This window comes from Eschrichtius robustus, chromosome 3 (genome assembly GCF_028021215.1).
Source record: "Eschrichtius robustus isolate mEscRob2 chromosome 3, mEscRob2.pri, whole genome shotgun sequence".
Lineage (NCBI taxonomy): Eukaryota > Metazoa > Chordata > Mammalia > Artiodactyla > Eschrichtiidae > Eschrichtius > Eschrichtius robustus.
This window is the reverse complement of record NC_090826.1, coordinates 76,393,335-76,412,311: the sequence shown is the minus strand read 5'-3', so window position 1 is coordinate 76,412,311 and position 18,977 is coordinate 76,393,335. Positions and strand designations below refer to the sequence as shown.

The following is an 18,977-nucleotide window of genomic DNA, read 5'->3' as shown; positions in this document are numbered from 1 at the left end:
TGGTCTGAGACCACTTTTTTTCCCTTAATTCAAATAGATTTCCTTCATGTGATGGTTAATGTAGTAACCAACAGCTCTCTTTTGTCTTATTCCATCAGAGAAGTTAAAACAGTCTCAGAGAAAAAACTTGCTTGACCTAGCTTGGGCAAGATCCCAACAACCAAGCCAAGCAACTATGGCCAAGGATTGGGGTAATACATTTCAGGACTCAAGATTGATCAATCAGTGGTTATGAGATGGCTGGTAGCTTCTAAGGGAGCAACATGTATAAAATGATGGGTGAACAAATACATAAATAGATTTCTGCTACATATGCTCTCTTTCCTATTATGTCCCAAAATTTGTACTACTTGGCTAACAATGGCCTAACACACACCTATTTTATTGTTCTAGTAGTTTTAGAAACTGAAACTTGTGACTTAAACATTCTGAAAAACCTAGAAGGATGAAATTGAGCAGCTTACTAAACTTCTTTGGGCTTCTGCATCTGCATCTTGACAGTGAAAGTGTTAGAACCAATGATCTCTAAAGACCCCAGTATGAAAGCATTATTATTTTAGGAGTTACATATTCACTAATCAATTAATAAGAATTCACTCAACAGCCGTGCATTTAATAGACGTTTGTGAATTCCCACTATGTACAATACATTACGCTAGGTATGATGAGAATGATTTTAATCAATTCTTTGTCAGGGAATTAATCTTTTCCCTTGAAATCTTGCTTATACTTCTAAAATGCATACTAAGTTTTATTAATATTGTAGCAAAGGCAAACTTTAGTACAATTCTGATTTTTAAATATTCTTAAATTTTAAATTAGTGCTGTAATGTTTTTCTATACAGACATTATGCAATATTGAATTTTGAGGAAGAATCAACAGAAATGATGAAGGAAACTGTGATATTGTTAGACTTTGGAATCACAAAACATTAAATAATTGTGTTTACATAGTAAAGAATTTGTTTTTATGCCATGTAAGATCCTATAAGATTCCAGTGAGACTAACCTCAGTCAAAAGCAGTTTACAATTTTTACATTTAGTAAAGAGTTTGACAAACTTTTCAGTTTTATATCCATATCTGATTACTCTTGTCAGATATGCTGTGACTACTGGAATCATTTAAAAAAAAAAAAAAGCAATTAGGCCTAGAACCCAGCGCTTGCCTGTTAATTACTGTTATCTGGCAAGATTTATGTAACTTTCTTAGTCATAACGTTAATGAACTTTGATTTAGAACTGGGTGACTTGGCAAACTTCCTGTAAAGATGTAATAATACTTGGACTGTTAAGTGTAAATAAAGGCCTGAATGAATGTAAATTTACCATATTCACCTACACTAAACAACCTCTTATTCACCATATTTTTGAATATGAAGGTATGTAGAGAGGAGAACAAATTTTATATAATAGTTTGTTAGCATGATTTATAACTTTTAAATATTTAAATATATGGTATTTGTTCCATACTGTACCATTAGTACATAGATGTTAGGGACGAGCCCCTTGGCCTTATTTTCTGCTGTGTTCTCTCCACTTTCTGCTGTAGTCCTTCATGGTTGCTTCCTGTTCCCCAGCATGCACAGCTCCTTTTGTATACTGGAGTCTCTGCCCTTGTTGTTTCCCCTTCCTGGAATGCCTTTTCTCTTTTGCTGCCTGGTAGAATCTCTCCCATGCTTCACAACTCAATTCAAATGTTTCTTCTCTTGGGAGCCTACCTGATCAGTTGATCTTTTCCTCTTCTGTGATCCCACAGACACTTTTAATTATATAGATTATATCACTCAAAACAGTGAGATTTTGAAAACAAGCTCTGATTATGTTATTCCCATTTACTTTATGATAAAGTCCAAAATCCTTAGTGAGACTTGTAAGGCCCCCACCCCATTAAAATCCACATACTTAATTCTTCAGCCACATCTCCCACTCTGATGAGACTAGTCTGCCTGAGAATCTCCTCCCCAACTATTTGCACATGTTGTTCTCTTTTGCCTTGGACATGATTTTCTACCCTTTTGGTGAATCTCTACTCACCTCTTAAGTTTTAGCTAAAATTTTACTTTCTTAGAGAGACTTTCCACGACCCTTAGATTAGGTTAGTTCTCCATGATTTAAGCACCCAAAGCACTCTATACACTAAAATGGTGTATCTGATGCTGTCTTTTCCATTAGGTTTCATGAGTATGCTTGCCTTGTTCACAGTTATATTTCTGTTAATCAAGCATGTGTCAGGTACTTCAAAGGCATTTGCTAAATTTTTTTTTTGGTAGAATGAATGCAAGGATAAATTCAAGCCTTCATTTTGAGAGAAACCTTCTCACTTACCTCACTCTTTCTGTGTCTATGTAATGCCAGACATGGAGTGGGCACTCAATGATATCATTATATTTCATTTTCATAAACATGTTTTCTTTATTTATAACTTATTTGCAATGGAATGCTCCGAATTTTTCAGGTAAAGTTATTCCAATTATATCCTTTTAAGTACTTGAATATTTTCTATAAATACCTTGTTGAATATTCAGAAATTTTTTCAGACCTCCTGGTGAATCCTTCTCAAACACGTTTGTTATTTCCTCCTACTGTGCCTGATCTACAAAATTTGGAGACTTCTCCCCATCTAGGCCTCTATTTAGCTCCTTTCTCTCCTTAAGGTGATCTCATCCAGTCTTGTTGGCTGATGACTCACAGACTTGATGTGTATGTACTGGAAATTCCAGACTGATATGACCTAATTATCTTCTTGACATCTTTATTGGAATGGCTATTAAGTATCTTAAACCTGACATGCCCTAAACAGAGTTTAAGTATTTTTTATTTCTTGACAATAACACATTCTTATTCTCTTAGAAAGAAATGGATGATCTTTGGTCACAGTAAACAGTAACAGCAGATCAGATGTTATACCCATCCCAGTGGATCAGTGACAGCTTCCTACTAGGACTTACACTTTTAAAAGCCAGCCAAGCAGCAACAGCCTAACTTCAATGACCATACTCTGGGCTATAGGTCAGTCAATCCCTAAATGCTCCCACTTGTGATATTCCACCATTTCCTGAACTACTTGCTCTTGGAAACCCCAAATGATAGTGGTTTGTTTTCTTCAGAGGCTTCACCTGGAAACAAAGCTCTTTTTTGCTTAATACACACAAGAGTCCGATTTTGCTTTCACTTGCTTAATGGAGGCCTCTTCATTTTACACCCTTCAATCATGATACTTTCCCAGTTTTCTTCATCCCATTATGGCATCATCATCTTTGATTCTTCTCTTTAGCTTGCATAGCACATCTTACATATCAGTAACTTCTGGCAACTGTACCTTCAAAATTTGTTCTGAATCTATCCAGTAGAGCATAATGGTTAAGTGTATGAATTAAAGCCAGACTACCAGCTTTTCTACTTACTACACAAGTCACTTAAGCTTTTTGTACTTTAACATCATGACAGTACCTACTTCGTATGATTAGTGGGAGGATGAAATAAACCAAGGCACACAAAGTACAGAGAACAGTGCCTGGCACATTATAAATGTCATATACACATTAACTATTATCATTGTGATTACCACACTCATCCAAGCTACTATTATCTCTGCAATAACCTCTTAATTAGTGTACCTGCTTCCACCATTGTCTGGCCAAAATCCAATTTCCTCGTGGTAGCCAGAATGATCTATTTAGAAAATCAACTTTATTAAAGTATAATTTACATACAAAAATGTATCCATTTTCAGCATACATTTCTGTAAATTTTGAAAACTTATACACCCATGTAACTATAATCACAGTCAAGGTATAGAACATTTCCATTATGTCAAATAGTTCCCTAGTATCCCCTTTTAGTCAGTTCTCCTTTCCCAACCCCAGCCCTGGGCAGCCACTAAACTAATTTCTGCCAGTGTATTAGTTTATACTTACTAGAATTTCATAAATGGAATTGTACATTATGTTTTTTGGTGTTTTGTTTGTTTTGTTTTTGGTGTCTGGTTCCTTTCAGTCAGCATGTTTTTGAGATTCATCCATATTGTTGCATATTGTTCACTACTATTTATTGTTGAATAGAATTTCACTGAATGAATAAACTACAATTTGCTTATCCATTTACCAGTAGAAGAACATTCATTTTTTCCTCCTATTTTTGGTTATTATGAATAAGACTGCAATAAACATTTGTGTAAACTCTGAGTGGACAATAAAAAATTGTTTAAAGTTTTTGACTTTTATTAATAACACATTTTTAAAAATTAATTAATTCTTATTATTATTTTTTAATTTATGGCTGTGTTGGGTCTTCGTTTCTGTGCGAGGGCTTTCTCTAGTTGCGGCAAGTGGGGGCCACTCTTCATCGCAGTGCGCGGGCCTCTCACTATCGCGGCCTCTCTTGTTGCAGAGCACAGGCTCCAGACGCGCAGGCTCAGTAATTGTGGCACACAGGCCCAGTTGCTCCGCGGCATGTGGGATCTTCCCAGACCAGGGCTTGAACCCGTGTCCCCTGCATTGGCAGGCAGATTCTCAACCACTGCGCCACCAGGGAATGCCTAATAACACATTTTTAACAAGTCTTTTAGTACACATGTGCACATATTCTTTTGGGGCATATAATTAGGAGTGGAATTTCTGGGTCATTGGGTATACATATGTTCAACTAGAGTAGATAATGCTCAAGGGTTTTTGAAGTTTATCTCCCATATTTGATGAAAGATATGAATCTACATATCCAAGAAGATCAAACCTTAAATAGAATAAATTCAGAGATTTATGCTGAGAAACATACAAGAAATTTTTCAATAAGATTAAGAGCTGATTTCTCATCAGAAACCACAAAAGCCAGAAGGCAGTGGGATGATTTAATCAACATGATGAAAGAAGAAAACCTGCTGATTAAGAATTCTATATAGCAGCAGTCCCCAACCTTTTTGGCACCAGGGGCTGGTTTTGTGGAAGACAAGTTTTCCACAGACAGCGGGAGGGGATGGTTCAGGCGGTAATGTGAGCAATGGTTCAGGCTGTAATGCGAGCGAGGGGGAGTGGCAGATGAAGCTTTGCTTGCTCGCCTCCTGCTGTGCAGCCCAGTTCCTAACAGGACAAGGACCAGTACCAGTCCACGTCCCAGGGGTTGGGGACCCCTGATATATAGGGCAAAAGTATCCTGAGGAAGTAGAAACAACCCAAATGTCCATCAACTGATGAATAGATAAACAAAATGTGATTTAGCCACACAATGGAATATTATTCGGCCATAAAAAGTAATGCAGTACTGTTATATGCTATAATATAAATGAACCTTAAAATCACTATGCCAAGTTAAAGAAGCTAGACACAAAGGCTACGTATTTTATGATTCCATTTATATGAAATGTCTAGCATAAGTAAATCCATGGTGACAGAAAGTAGCCTAGTCATTATCAGGATGTTAGGTGAGGGGAGAAGAAATAGGAAGTGATTACTTAATGGGTATAGGATTTCTTTCTGGGGTGATGAAATGTTCTAGTGTTAGATAATGATGATGGTTGCATAACATTGTGAATGTACTAAAAGACACTGAAGTGGATTAGTTGCATTCTACATTATAAAAAATCAATTGAAAAGAATATGTCTTCAGTGGTAGGATTTTTAAGACCATGGCACCTGGAGTTAACTCTAGCAACAAAGTTTTTCTAATCTCAAATATTACCACATGGCTGCCTACTTAATGTATAGTTAAGGCTTTACACTTTAAAATATTTAAACTGGTAAATTTATATTATGTGAATTTTAACTCAATTTTTAAAATTAATGATAGCATTCAATTATAAATTAAAGAATAAAATAAATATTTCTGAGTCCATGTGATATGAATAAAAATAGGGGGAAAGGAGAAAGGATAAATCTTATTTAAAGCATTGCAATTAATAAATATAGAAAGAATGAAAAAATGGAAATCACCATTAGAACATCATGGTAATATTATTGCAGGCAAGCCTGTCTTTTCACGTGCTTATTTACCACCTGTATATCTTCTTTGGTGATCTATTTCTGAATAGATCTGTTCAGATTCTATTGCTCACTTTTTACTGAGTTGTTTATATTTTTAATGTTGAGTTACAAGTTCTTTATTGAATATGTTAAAATATTTTTTCCCCAGGATGTCTTCTGCAGAGCAAAATTTTTCATTTTTTTAAAGTCGATTATCAAATTTTTTTAATAGATCATGCTTTTGGTTCATATCTAAAAACTCATCTCCAAACCAAAATCATATAGATTTTCTAATTGCTTTTCTTCTAGAAATTTTATAGTTTTATGTTTTATATTTAGATCTATGATCCGTTTTTGAGAATTTTTGTGTAAGGTCTTAGATATGTATTACAAATATTATTACTTTTTTTGCCTATGGACGTCCAATTTTTTCAGCATTATTTGTTGAATTGGTACTTTCTCCTTTAAATTGCCTTTGCATTTTTTATCAAAAATCAGTTGACTATATTTGTGTAGGTCTATTTCTGGACTCTTTATTCTGTTACACTTATCTATGTGTCTATCTTTTTGCCAATACCACACACTCTTTTGATTACTGTAGTTTTATTGATTGATTGGTTGACAGTGGATCAATTCCTTTTCTCCCTCTAGCTTTATTGAGGTATGATTGGCAAACAGAGTTGTAAGATATTCATTTATTCATTTAAAAAATCTAAAATCTAAATATATTGTATATATAAATTTAAATTGTGTAATTTAATATATATATGTTGATTAGATATATTTATATATTGTAACCTGATTGCCATTGTTGCAATAATTAGCACCTCTATCATGTTATATAATTATTCTTCGTCTTTAGTAGTTGGAATAATTAAATTCTAACCTCTTAGCAAGTTTGATGATTATAATACAATATTCACTATACTGCGTATTAGATCTCTGGGGTTTATTTACTACTTGTTGTAAGTTTGTACCCTTAACATCTGTCCTGTCCCCCTAACCCACATCCCCTAATAACCACAATTTTATTCTCTGTTTTTACAGTTTTGGCTTGTTGAAATTCCACATATAAGTGATATCATACAGTACTTGTCATTCTCTGATTTATCTCACTTAGCATAATATTCTCATGGTCCATCCATGTTGTTACAAATGACAAGATAGTTCTATTTTTAGTTTTGTGAGGAAATTCCCGTTTCTCCACAACCCTGCCAACAGTTATTATTTGTATACTTTTTGCTGATAGTCATTCTGACAGGTGTGAGGTGATATCTCATAGTGGTTTTGATTTGCATTTTTCCAATGATTAGCAGTGTTGGTCATCTTTTCATGTGCCTGTTGACCACTTGTATATCTTCTTTGGAAAACTTGTCTATTCAGGTTTTATGCCCATTTTTTAAATTGGATTGTTTGTTTTTTTGATATTGAGGTGTAGAGCTGTTTCTATATTTTGGTTATTAACTCATTGGTCATATCACTTGCAAATATTTTCTCTCATTCAGTAGGTTGTCTTTTCATTTGGTCAGGAGTTTCTTTTGCTGTGCAAAAGCTTTTAAGCTTAGTTAGGTCCCATTTGTTTACTTTTGCTTTTGTTGCTTTTTTTAGGAGACAGATCTAAAAATAAATAATTGCTGCAATTTTTTTCAAAGAGTGTTCTGCCCCTATTCTCTTCTAGGAGTTTCATGGTTTCAGGCTTTATTACATTTAGATCTTTAATCCATTTTGAGTTTATTTTTGGATATGATGTTCTAATCTCATTCTTTTACAGGTAGCTGTCCAGTTTTCCCAGCATCACTTATTGAAGAGATCGTCTTTTCTCCACTGTATGCTCTTGCCTCCTTTGTCATAGATTAATTGACCATAAGTGTGTGGGTTTATTTTTGGGCTCTCTATTATGTTCCATTGATCTATGTGTCTGTTTTTGTGCAATACCATTCTGTTTTGATTACTGTAGCTTTGTAGTATAGTCGGAAGTAAGGGAGCATGATACCTCCAGCTTTGTTCTCTTTTCTCAAGATTTCTTTGACATTTCAGGGTCTTTTGTGGTTCCATATAAATTTTAGGATTATTTGTTCTAGTTCCGTGACAAATATCATGGGTATTTTGATAGGGGTTGCATTAAACCTGTAGATGCTTTGAGTAGTATGGACATTTTAACAGTGCTAATACTTCCAATCCATGAACACAGGATATCATCTTCAATTTCCTTCATCAGTGTTTAATAGTTTTCAGAGTATTAGTCTTTTACCTCCTTGATTAAATTTACTTCTAAATATTCTATTCTTTTTAAAAAAATTTTATTAAAGTATAGTTGACTTACAATGTTGTGTTTCTATTCTTCTTGATGCAATTTTAAATGGGATTTTTTTTTTTGCTTTCTTTTCCTAAGGATAATTTTCTTTATTTCTTCTTCAGATGTTTCATTCTTAGTGTATAGAAATGCAACTGATTTCTGTATGTTGATTTTGTATCCTGCAACTTGACTGAAATTTTTGATTAGTGCCAACAGTTTTTGGTTGAGTCTTTGGGATTTTCTATGTACAGAATCATATCATCTGCAAATAACAACAGTTTTACTTCTTTCTTCCTGATTTTGATACATTTTATTTCTTTCTTTTGTTAAATTGCTCTAGCTAAGACTTCCAGTAAAATATTGAATAGGAGTGGGCATCCTTGTTTTGTTCTTGATCTTAGAGGAAAAGCTTCCCATTTTTCTCCATTAAGTATAAATATTAGGTGTAGGTTTATTATTATGGCCTTATTATTTTGAGGCCTTATTATATTGAGGTATGTTCCTTCTATACTCAGTCTGCCGAGGGTTTTTATCATGAAAGAATGTTGTATTTTGTCAAGTGCTTTTTCTGCATCTATGGAGATAATCATGTGATTTTTATCTTTCATTTTACCAATGTGATATATTACATTTATTGATTAATGTGTGTTAAACCATCCTTGTATACCAGGGATAAATCTCACTTTGTCGTGATTTATAATCCTTTTTATGTGTTCTTGAATTGGGTTTGCTAATATTTTGGGAATTTTTGCAATCTATATTAATCAGGGATATTGGTCTGTAGTTTTCATTTCTTGTGGTGTCCTTATCTGTCTTTGGTATCAGCATAATGCTGGCCTCATAGAGTGAGTTTGGAAGTATTCCCTCTTCCTCAATTTCTTGGAAGAGTTTGAGAAGGATTGGTGTTAATTCTTCTTTGAATGTTTGGAAGAATTAATCAGTGAAGCCATCTGGTCCTGGAGTTTTCTGTGTTGGGAGGTTGATTACTGATTTAATCTCTTTACTAATTATCATTCTGTTCAAATTTTCTATTTCTTCCTGATTCAGTCTTGGCAGGTTATGTGCTTTTAGAATTTTATCTAATTTGTTGGCATATAATTGTTCATAATAGTCTCTTTGAGCCTATGAATTTCTATAGTATCAGTTTTCATGTTTTCTTTTTCATTTCTAATTTTATATGTGTTTTCTCTCTCTTTTTTTCTCAGTCTAGCTAAAGGTTTGTCGATTTTGTTTACCTTTTTGAAAAACAAGCTCTTGGTTTTATTAATCCTTTCTATTGTTTTACTGGTCTCTATTTCATTTATTTCCATTCTGATCTTTATGACTTCCTTTTTTTCTGCTAATGTTGGGCTTAATTTGTTCTTCTTTTTCTTGTTCCTTGAAGTGTAAAGTTCGGTTGTTTATTTGAGATCTTTCTAATTCTTAATATTATATGTATTTATTGCTATAAACTTTCCTTTCAGAATTGCTTTTGCTGCATCTCATAATTTTGATATGTTTTATTTCCATTTTCATTTGTTTTGAGATAATTTTTTTATTTCTCTATTGATTTCTTCTTTTACGCATTGGTTGTTCAAAAGGGTATTGTTTAGTTTCCACATATTTGTGGGTTTTCCAGCTTTCCTCTTGTTGATAACTTCTAGTTTCATACCATTGTGCTCAGAAAATATAGTTGGTATGATTTCAGTCTTCTTAAATTTGCAAAGATTTGTTTTGTGTTCTATCACATGTTCTATCTTGACAATGTTCTGTGTGCACTCAAGGAGAATGTATCAATATATTCTACTGCTGTTGGGTGGAATGTTCTATATATGTCTGTTAAGTCCATTTGTTCTGGAGTATGGTTCAATTTCAATGTTTCTTTGTTCATTTTCTGTTTGGATGGTCTATTCATTGCTGACAGTGGGGTTTTGAAGTGTCCTACTATTGTATTGTCCTATTATTGTATTGTTGTCTCTTTCTCCCTTTAGATCTGTTAGTATTTTCTTAATATATTTTAGTACTCTGATGTTGGGTGCATATATATTTATAATTCTTGTATTTCATGATGTTTTGACCCTTTTATTATTGTATAATGACCTTCTTTGTTTCTTATTACCATTTTTGGCTTGAAGTCTATTTTGTCTGATATAATTTTGGCTATACCCACCTTCTTTTTGTTTGCACTTTTAAAGATATCCTCTTTAATCTCTTCACTTTAAGCCTATATGTATCTTTAGAGCTGAAATGAGTCTCTTGGAGGCAGCATATAGTTGGTCTTATTTTTTTATTCATCCAGCCACTCTGTGCCTTTTGATTGGTGAATTCAATCCACTTATATTTAGAGTGATTATTGATATGTAAGGACTTACTACTGTGATTATGTTGCGTGCTTCTGATTTTGCAAAATTGTGATATATCATGATAATTTAAAATATGTATGTTTTGTGAAAGAATTCCCCTCATCTAGTTAATTAACACATCCATTACCTCATATACTTATCTTTTTGTGTGTGAGAAATTTATGTTGTACACTCTTAGCAAATTCCAATTACACAACGCAGTGTTATTTATTATATTTATCATGTTATACATTAGATCCTCAGGCCCCATTCATTTTATAGCTGAAAATTTGTACCCTTCTACCTGCCTTTCCATATTTACCCCACTTCCCACCCCCCCACCAGCTCCTGGCAACCACTTTTCTACTCTCTGTTTCTATGACTTTGACTTTTAAAAATTTAGATTCCACATATAAGTAATACCATGCAGTATTTGTCTTTCTCTGTCTGGCTTATTTCACTTAGCATAATGCCCTCAAGGTCCATCAGTGTTGTCACAAATGACAGCATTTCATCCTTTCTCATGACTGAATAATATCCATTGAATATATCTTCCACATCTTCTTTATCCATTCATCTGTTGACACACACATTGTTTATATATCTTGGTTATTATGAATAATGCTGCAATGAACATGGCGGTGCATATATCTTTTTGAGTTAATGTTTTCATTTCCTTTGGATAAATACCCAGAAGTGGAATTGCTGGATCATATGACAATTCTATATTTAATTTTTTGAGGACACTCCATACTGGTTCCATAGTGTCTGCACCACCCTCAACAGTTCACAAGGGCTCCCTTTTATCCATATCACTGCCAACACTTCTTATCCCTTGTCTTTTTGATGATAGCATTCTAACAGGTATGGGATGTTATCTTATTGTGGTTTTGATTTGCATTTCCCTGGTAGTTAGTGATGTTGAGCACTTTTTCACGTACCTGTTGGTCATTCGTATGTCTTCTTTTGAAAATGTCTATTCAGTTCCTCTGCTCATTTTTAAATTGAATTTTTTCTATTGAACTATATGACTTATTTATATATTTTGGATGTTAACCCCTTATCAAATATATGATTTACAAATATTTTCTCCCACTCAGTAGTTTGACCTTTCATTTTGCTGATGGTTTCCTTTGCTCTGCAGAGACTTTTTGGTTTGACATAGTTCCACTTGTTTATTTTTGCTTTTGCTGCCTTTGCTTTTGGTGTCAAATCCAAAACATCATTACAAAGACCAATATTAAAGAGCTTACTTCCTATATTTTCTTCTGGTTTTATAGTTTCAGGTCTTAATTTAAGTCTTTAATTTATTTTGTGTTGATTTTTATGTATGGTGAAAGATAGTCATCCAGTTTCATTCTTTTGCATGTGGCTGTCCAGTTTTCCCAACACCATTATAGAAGAGACTATCCTCTCCCCATTTTATATTCTTGGCCTCTTTGTCATAAATTAATTGAACATATATACATATACATGGGTTTATTTGGGGTCCTTCTATTCATTGATTTGATCTATGTGTCTGTTTTTATGCCAATGCCAAACTGTTTTGATTACTATAGCTTTGAATATAGTTTGAAATCAGAAAGTGTGATGTCTCCAGATTTGTTCTTCTTTCTCAAGATTGCTTTGGTTATTTTGGTTATTTGGTTTTTGTGGTTCATACAAATGTTAGAACTTTCCCCCCCTATTTCTGGTAAAAAAAAATGCCACTGGAATTTTGATAGGGATTGTACTGAATTGCTTTGGGTAGTATGAACATTTTAACTATATTAATTCTTCCTGTCCATTAGCATGGAATACTTTTCCATTTATTTGTGTCTTCTTCAATTTCATCAATGTCTTATAGTTTTCAGTCTACTGTTGTTTTATATTGTAGTAAGTCTTGAAATCAGACAATGTGAGTCCTCCAACTTCCTTATTTTTCAGAAAAAAAAAATTTGGTTACTCTAGTTACTTGCAATTTCCACATAAGTTTTAGGATTGTCTTCTCACTTTCTACCAAAAAACCTGGTGAGATTTTGTCAAACTTACTGGTAATTTTTGGGAAAATTATCATCTTAGCAATATTGAGACTTCTGGCATAAATATGATTTATTGCTCCATTTATTTAGGTCTTCTCTAACTTCTCATAGCATGTTTTGTAGTTTGCAGTGTACAAGTTTTTTTTACAATTGTTATATTATTTCTATATTTCATATTTTGATATAGTTATAAATGGCATTTTAAAAGTTTTTCAATTTTTTTGCTAGCATATAGAAGTATGATTGATATTTTTGAAAATTGTTATTGTATAATGCAACTTGCTAAAATCACATATTAGTTTTATAGCTGTTTTATAGAAGAGGTTGGATTTTCCACATAGATGATCATGTCATTTGCAAACAAGGAGAGTTTTACTTCTTTTCTAGTCTCAATGACTTTTATTTCTTTTCTCAGTTTATTGCACTACTAGAATCTCCAGAGGAATATTGAATAGAAGAGGGAAGGTTGATTTGAATTGCCAAATCAGCATTACTATAAGTGAAAATCCATACTGATGTTTTTATAAACCTTCCAGATGATTTTAATATTTACCCAGTATGGGGATATATTAACATACACAATATTTCATTACTGTTGAGATCTACTAATCTGCTTCACTGTCTCCTCATGCACTTGGTTTCAGTTCCTTGGACATGCCAAGTTTATTACCATATTAGAAATAGGGGTAATGTTTGATATAGGGAACCACAGGATGAGCAGGAATCACGCTGTTTCTTGCTTTTGTTTCTCTCATCATGTTAGCATCCATCTTCCAGACTGACTTTCTCCACAAGTCAAGAACCTTGGCTGCTGACAGTTCTAGGCTCATGTCCTTCCAGCTTCACCACCTGAGAAAAAAGAGCTTATTATCACCTACCTCAGCTTAAACAAGCATGGCAAGGGACTCTGGTTGCATTGGCTTAAGCCATGTGCTCACCCTCTGAACCAATCTGTGTGGCCAGGGTGTTAGGACTTTGTGACTGGCATGTCCAGTGTTAGGTGCCATGGCAAGGGAGGAAAGGTCCTAAATCACTCATTTAGGCTACATGTTAGAGTAGGGAATGAGGCCAGGGGAGCAATGGTGCTCCATAAGGAAAGTGAGTGATAACAACATGGCCAAGTGTTAAATCACTGGGAGCTTAAGCATTTCCTTGGTTTATGTCTTATACAGTTCTCAAGAGGTTCTTTCATGATGTTTCATGTATGAGATGTTAAGACTTATTATTTTGAGGATATGAAGTAGAATAAGCTCAAAAGAAGCATTATACTGCTCAACACTCAGTCATGTCCATCCCTGCCAGGCCTTTCTTGTCAGCTTAACACACCTTCCTTGGTTGAGTGTACTGGCACTGCTGGACCTCTGCTGATGGTCTCTCTTTTAGCATCTTTTATAGGTTTCCCTACCTCATGGAGGGCGAAGAACTTTGCTCCCACACAAGGAACATTTGAAATGTTAGATTCTGGAGGATATGCACACAATAGCACTTAATAAATATTTGTTATATTGAATTGAACCTGAAGAAATGAATTTACTAATGGGAAGTAGATAATGTAGGAGGGGAAGAGGGAGTCCAAGGTAAGCCATAGGGGAGCTTTGCACAGGCAGGTAAGCTTGAACACAGTGATCTAAAAATCACTTCAAGTAAATAGCTGCTTTACACCTGCATGAACCTGCAAGAGATTTTCTATGACAGCAACCAGGTGAAGAGTTTATTAGCATCTCCCCTTCACTGGGCCACATTCTGTTGCCAAGAATGCTGATGCTACCCTCTACTTGAACTGTAGTAAACAACAATTTACCACTCACATTTTAGGAATGTGAATGTTACAACAACAAAATACTCATTGACAGACATTAATCACTTTCTGAGCCAAGAAAGATAAAAACTACACAGAAACAATAGAACCCAAATGACAGATGGGACTGAGGGGTGGTCACGACCTCATTGAGACACCTGTGATCATGCTGTAGACAGGCTTTCCTAATTAATTTCTCAAAGTAAACTAGAGCAAGCACATATAACCTTTGTATTCCCAGTGCCTAACACTGCATTGGCAGAGTTAAAAGCTGATTTGGTAATGAAGGCTTTCTTCTTACCATCTGATCGTAATTAAATGACTAATTTGTCTTTCCCTCAACACCAGATTATAAATTCTGTGAGGGCAGGGATCACATTTGACTTGTTTACCCTCATTGCTCAAGATCCAGTGCACATAAGTAGATGCTTATTATTGACATGAAAATGAAATGATAGGAAATCAGGAGAGAATGGAAGAATGATTGAGCTTCTGCTGTGTGCCAGGAATTTTGATAGGTGCTTATGCATTACAGTAGGTACCTCACTTTTATTCCCCATGACAACTCTGGGAGATATAAATTAATATCATAATTTTACAGTTAAAACTGGGAAGGACAACTTAGAGTGTTGAGTATCAACTATTTGCTGGGCCCTACGCTAGGAAATTTACATATATTATCCATATGTAGATCTTCAAAATACCCTAGAGTAAGTGTTTTTCTCCATACCTTACAAATATACAGAAAAAAACTGGCATGTAGTTAATAAAAATGATGCTAAGATTTAGATCCATATCTTCTGATTACAAATTGAATACAAATAATTAAATGTTCACTGAATGAATTAAGGGATCAGTGGTTCTTATTAATTAATTTATTGATTCATAGATATTTATTTGCCCATAAAACTCTTATGAAAAGCAACTTTGCCAGTAGCACTTATTGTAAACAAAAATAATTTCAAGATCATTTTTCACCTGAAAAATCAAAATTTGTGCTTGAAAATCTCTTCTAAAATTTACTTCATCCTCTACTTACAGCTTGTATCACATTTAAATTATCTCTGGCATAATTATTAAATCATAATCCAAGAAAATTCTTCATAAGATCTTTAAGTAATACACTCAAGTATTTAAGAAGTCTCATTTTTATATATATCTTGTTGAAAACTCATTTTATCTTCTTTTTTAATGGAAAATGCAATAAAAAGATTTTTAATATCTTATCCCTTATTTTACTGAATAGAATCCTGCCTTTATGTTCAGTGTTATTCTGTAAATAAATCTGGACTTTTAAAGACTAATTTTAATAGCAACAATACTATTTGTAACATACTTTTTCTTTTCTTGGCCTTAGGAAAATATTCTCATAATTTAACTATGAAATTACATACCCTTTCATTTCCCAGATCCACACCCTAAAGCCTTCCTTATTTTTTATTTATCTCACCAGTTAGCCTCCTTTAGTGACATTTACTGACAGCTCATTCCTTTTCCTACTTTTCTGTTATAAGTTCTTACTTTTCAGTGGAGGTCACTGTTTTGAAAGCTGTGGCCACAAATGCTTATATGGTCCTTTGGATGAGCTAAATCAAAAGGGCAATGAAAGGGACACATTTTGCAACCAGATGGCTCTGTAATCCACAATTAATTTTCTAATTTCTGCATGAAAATTAAAAAGATATAGTTTGATTACAGAATGTATTTCATATATATATGCAAGCACTTAAAACCTTTCTAATTATATATGCAAGGTCTAAACCAATCTCAAGAATTAATGTCAGATTCAGAGCAGAATCTTAAAATATTGCTAATCCATTTTAAAATGTAAATGAATTAGTTATTTGGAGAATGCAAATTAAAATGGCAATGTACCACTACATACCCATTAAAATAACTCAGTGAAACAGACAATTTTCTAGGAAAATACAAACTATCACAATAGAATCAGTCATAGGAAACCTGAATAGACCAAGAATTAACTTTTACTCAATCAATAAGAAAAAGATACTCCACTTGAGAAAATGAGTTAATGACATACTTTTTTGTCAGGTCGACGAAAATTTTAAAAGGACAGTAATATCTACTTTTGGTGATAGTTTAGGGAGGCAAATACTGTCATATACAGTTGATAATAAAAAGAGTTGCTAATACTTTCTTGTGAATAAATTGCCAATGTTAATCAAAAAAGGGAAAATGGTTTTTTTTGGTCTCTGAAAATTTTCTTTTAGAACTTCTTCCTAACCAACTAAAGATGTAAATTAAGATTTTGCTATAGGCGTGTTAATCATAAAGAACATTATTTTAAAAGAGTGAAAAATTGGAAAGATTCTAGATTTCCTTGTATAAATTTTATTACATGAATATATGATCATTAAAAATGAACTGATATTTCAGTATGTTAATGATAGAGTGTTGAATTTAAAAGCTCTTTTTGTACTCTAAAAGAATCAACAAAATACAACTACACACAACAATATATAGGGTTCTCACAAAGATATTTCACTAAAAGAAGTCAATCACAAAAAAATAGGTATTATATTATTCCACCTATATAAAGTACATAAACAGGTAAAAACAATTTATGCTGTTAGAAATCAAGATAATGTTTAACTTTTGGGGAGATAATGACTGGAGGAGAACAGAAAGGGGTCCCTGGGGATGATAGTAATGTTCTTTTCTGAATATTCGTCCTGATTGCATGGGTGTGTTTGTGAAAATTCTTCCAGCAAATGACAGAAGCCAAGGTTTTCATGTACTAAGCTCTAAAGAGAAGCCAGAAAAGACATAAATAAGATATTATGTAACATAAATACTTTAAATAACCCTCCTTGGCCTGATTTAAATCCTCATACAAAAGGACATTGATAAAATGACCAGTTCATTCTTCCCTTATCTCTTCATTCATTCAACAGTTAATTATTGAGAATTTCCTGTGTGCCAAGTCCACTTCTAGTTAATGAAGTGAGGAAAACCATTTAGGTCACTGCTCTCATGGAATTTATATTCCAGCCGGGAAGATAAACAATAAACATTGTAACATTCCATTGAAAATTAATATGTATCACTTAGTGGTAAAAGCTATACAGAGATTAATCCTTTGTCAGTTGCTTCATTTGCAAATATTTTCTCCCATTTTGAGGGTTGTCTTTTCATCTTGATTATGGTTTCCTTTGCTGTGTAAAAGCTTTGCAGTTTCATTACATCCCATTTGTTTATTTTTATTTTTATTTCCATTACTCTAGGAGGTGGGTCAGAAAGGATCTTGCTGTGATTTATGTCATAAAGTGTTCTGCCTATGTTTTCCTCTAAGAGTTTTATAGTGTCTGGCCTTACATTTAGGTCTTTAATCCATTTTGAGTTTATTTTTGTGTATGGTGTTAGGGAGTGTCCTAATTTCATTCTTTTACATGTAGCTGTCCAGTTTTCCCAGCACCACTTATTGAAGAGGCTGTCTTTTCTCCATTGTATGTTCTTGCCTCCTTTGTAAAGCAGCCCATGCAGCTCTTTATCAGAAACAAACAACCCAATCCAAAAATGGGTAGAAGATCTAAATAGACATTTCTCCAAGAAGACATACAGATGGCCAACAAATACATGAAAAGATGCTCAACATCACTAATCATTAGAGAACTGCAAATCAAAACCATAATGAGGTATCACCTCACACCAGTCAGAATGGCCATCATCAAAAAATCTAGAAACAGCAGAAGCCGGTTGGAACCTGCAATGTCTTGTAGTTGTCTGAAGATTCTTCAATCACTATATCAAGCGACACAGATGTTTCTCTTTCTTCATACGATGAAGATCAGGGATCTAAACTTATCCGAAAAGCTAGAGAGGCACCATTTGTCCCCACTGGAATGGCAGGTTTTGCAACAATCGTTGCATATTGATTATATAAATTAAGAGCAGGGGAAATACTAAAATGTCTGTTCACCTGATCCACATGTGCATGGCAGCCCAAGGCTTTGTTGTGGGAACAATGACTCTTGGTATGGGCTATTCCATGTATCGAGACTTCTGGGCAAAACCTAGACCTTAAAAGAGGAGACGTTGTCTTGGTCTCATTGGTGGTGCTTGCTTTAGTTAGACATCTCATATTGAGGTTATATGTTTATGTTGAAAATAAATTCTTTGGGTCGAACAATAACATGGTAATTTGAATACTGGCTTCCTTTCTTGCAGGCTTGATTTGCCTGGTGACCAGGTTACTGGTGACTAGTTCACTAGCTAGGTCATCCAGGGGAGTCAGATTAGCACAAAAACATGTCATTTTTACATGCACTTGATAGTGGTACAATGTCCACCTTCTTAAACTCTTCTGATGAAATTAGTTGTAAAGAGGACAACATGCCAATCCTGATAATGCTCCCAGTTTCTGCAGAATATCATATGCTTTTGATGTAATATAGGAATCCTATTTACCCCAGTTAATTTAACTCTTTCTGACTGCCTTGTGGACTGAGTACTGTTTTAAGGGCTGGTTGGCTCTTGAGGAACCCTTTCAGAACAGTGCACGGAATACAACATTATAAACCTCCTGGCAACTATATGTGTGTTTTTAAACCAAACCTAAAAAGCTG

The 18,977-nt window shown here is 33.9% G+C and overlaps 1 long non-coding RNA gene and 1 pseudogene across 1 annotated transcript in view; both read left to right on the top strand.

Annotated features, from left to right (window-relative positions):
• LOC137762387 (uncharacterized) overlaps nt 1–18,977 on the top strand; it is a 248,290-nt gene that overhangs the window by 77,720 nt on the left and 151,593 nt on the right. The gene's annotated exons all lie outside the window — the stretch shown is intronic.
• LOC137761713 (HIG1 domain family member 1A, mitochondrial pseudogene) lies at nt 1,375–18,436 on the top strand (annotated as a pseudogene).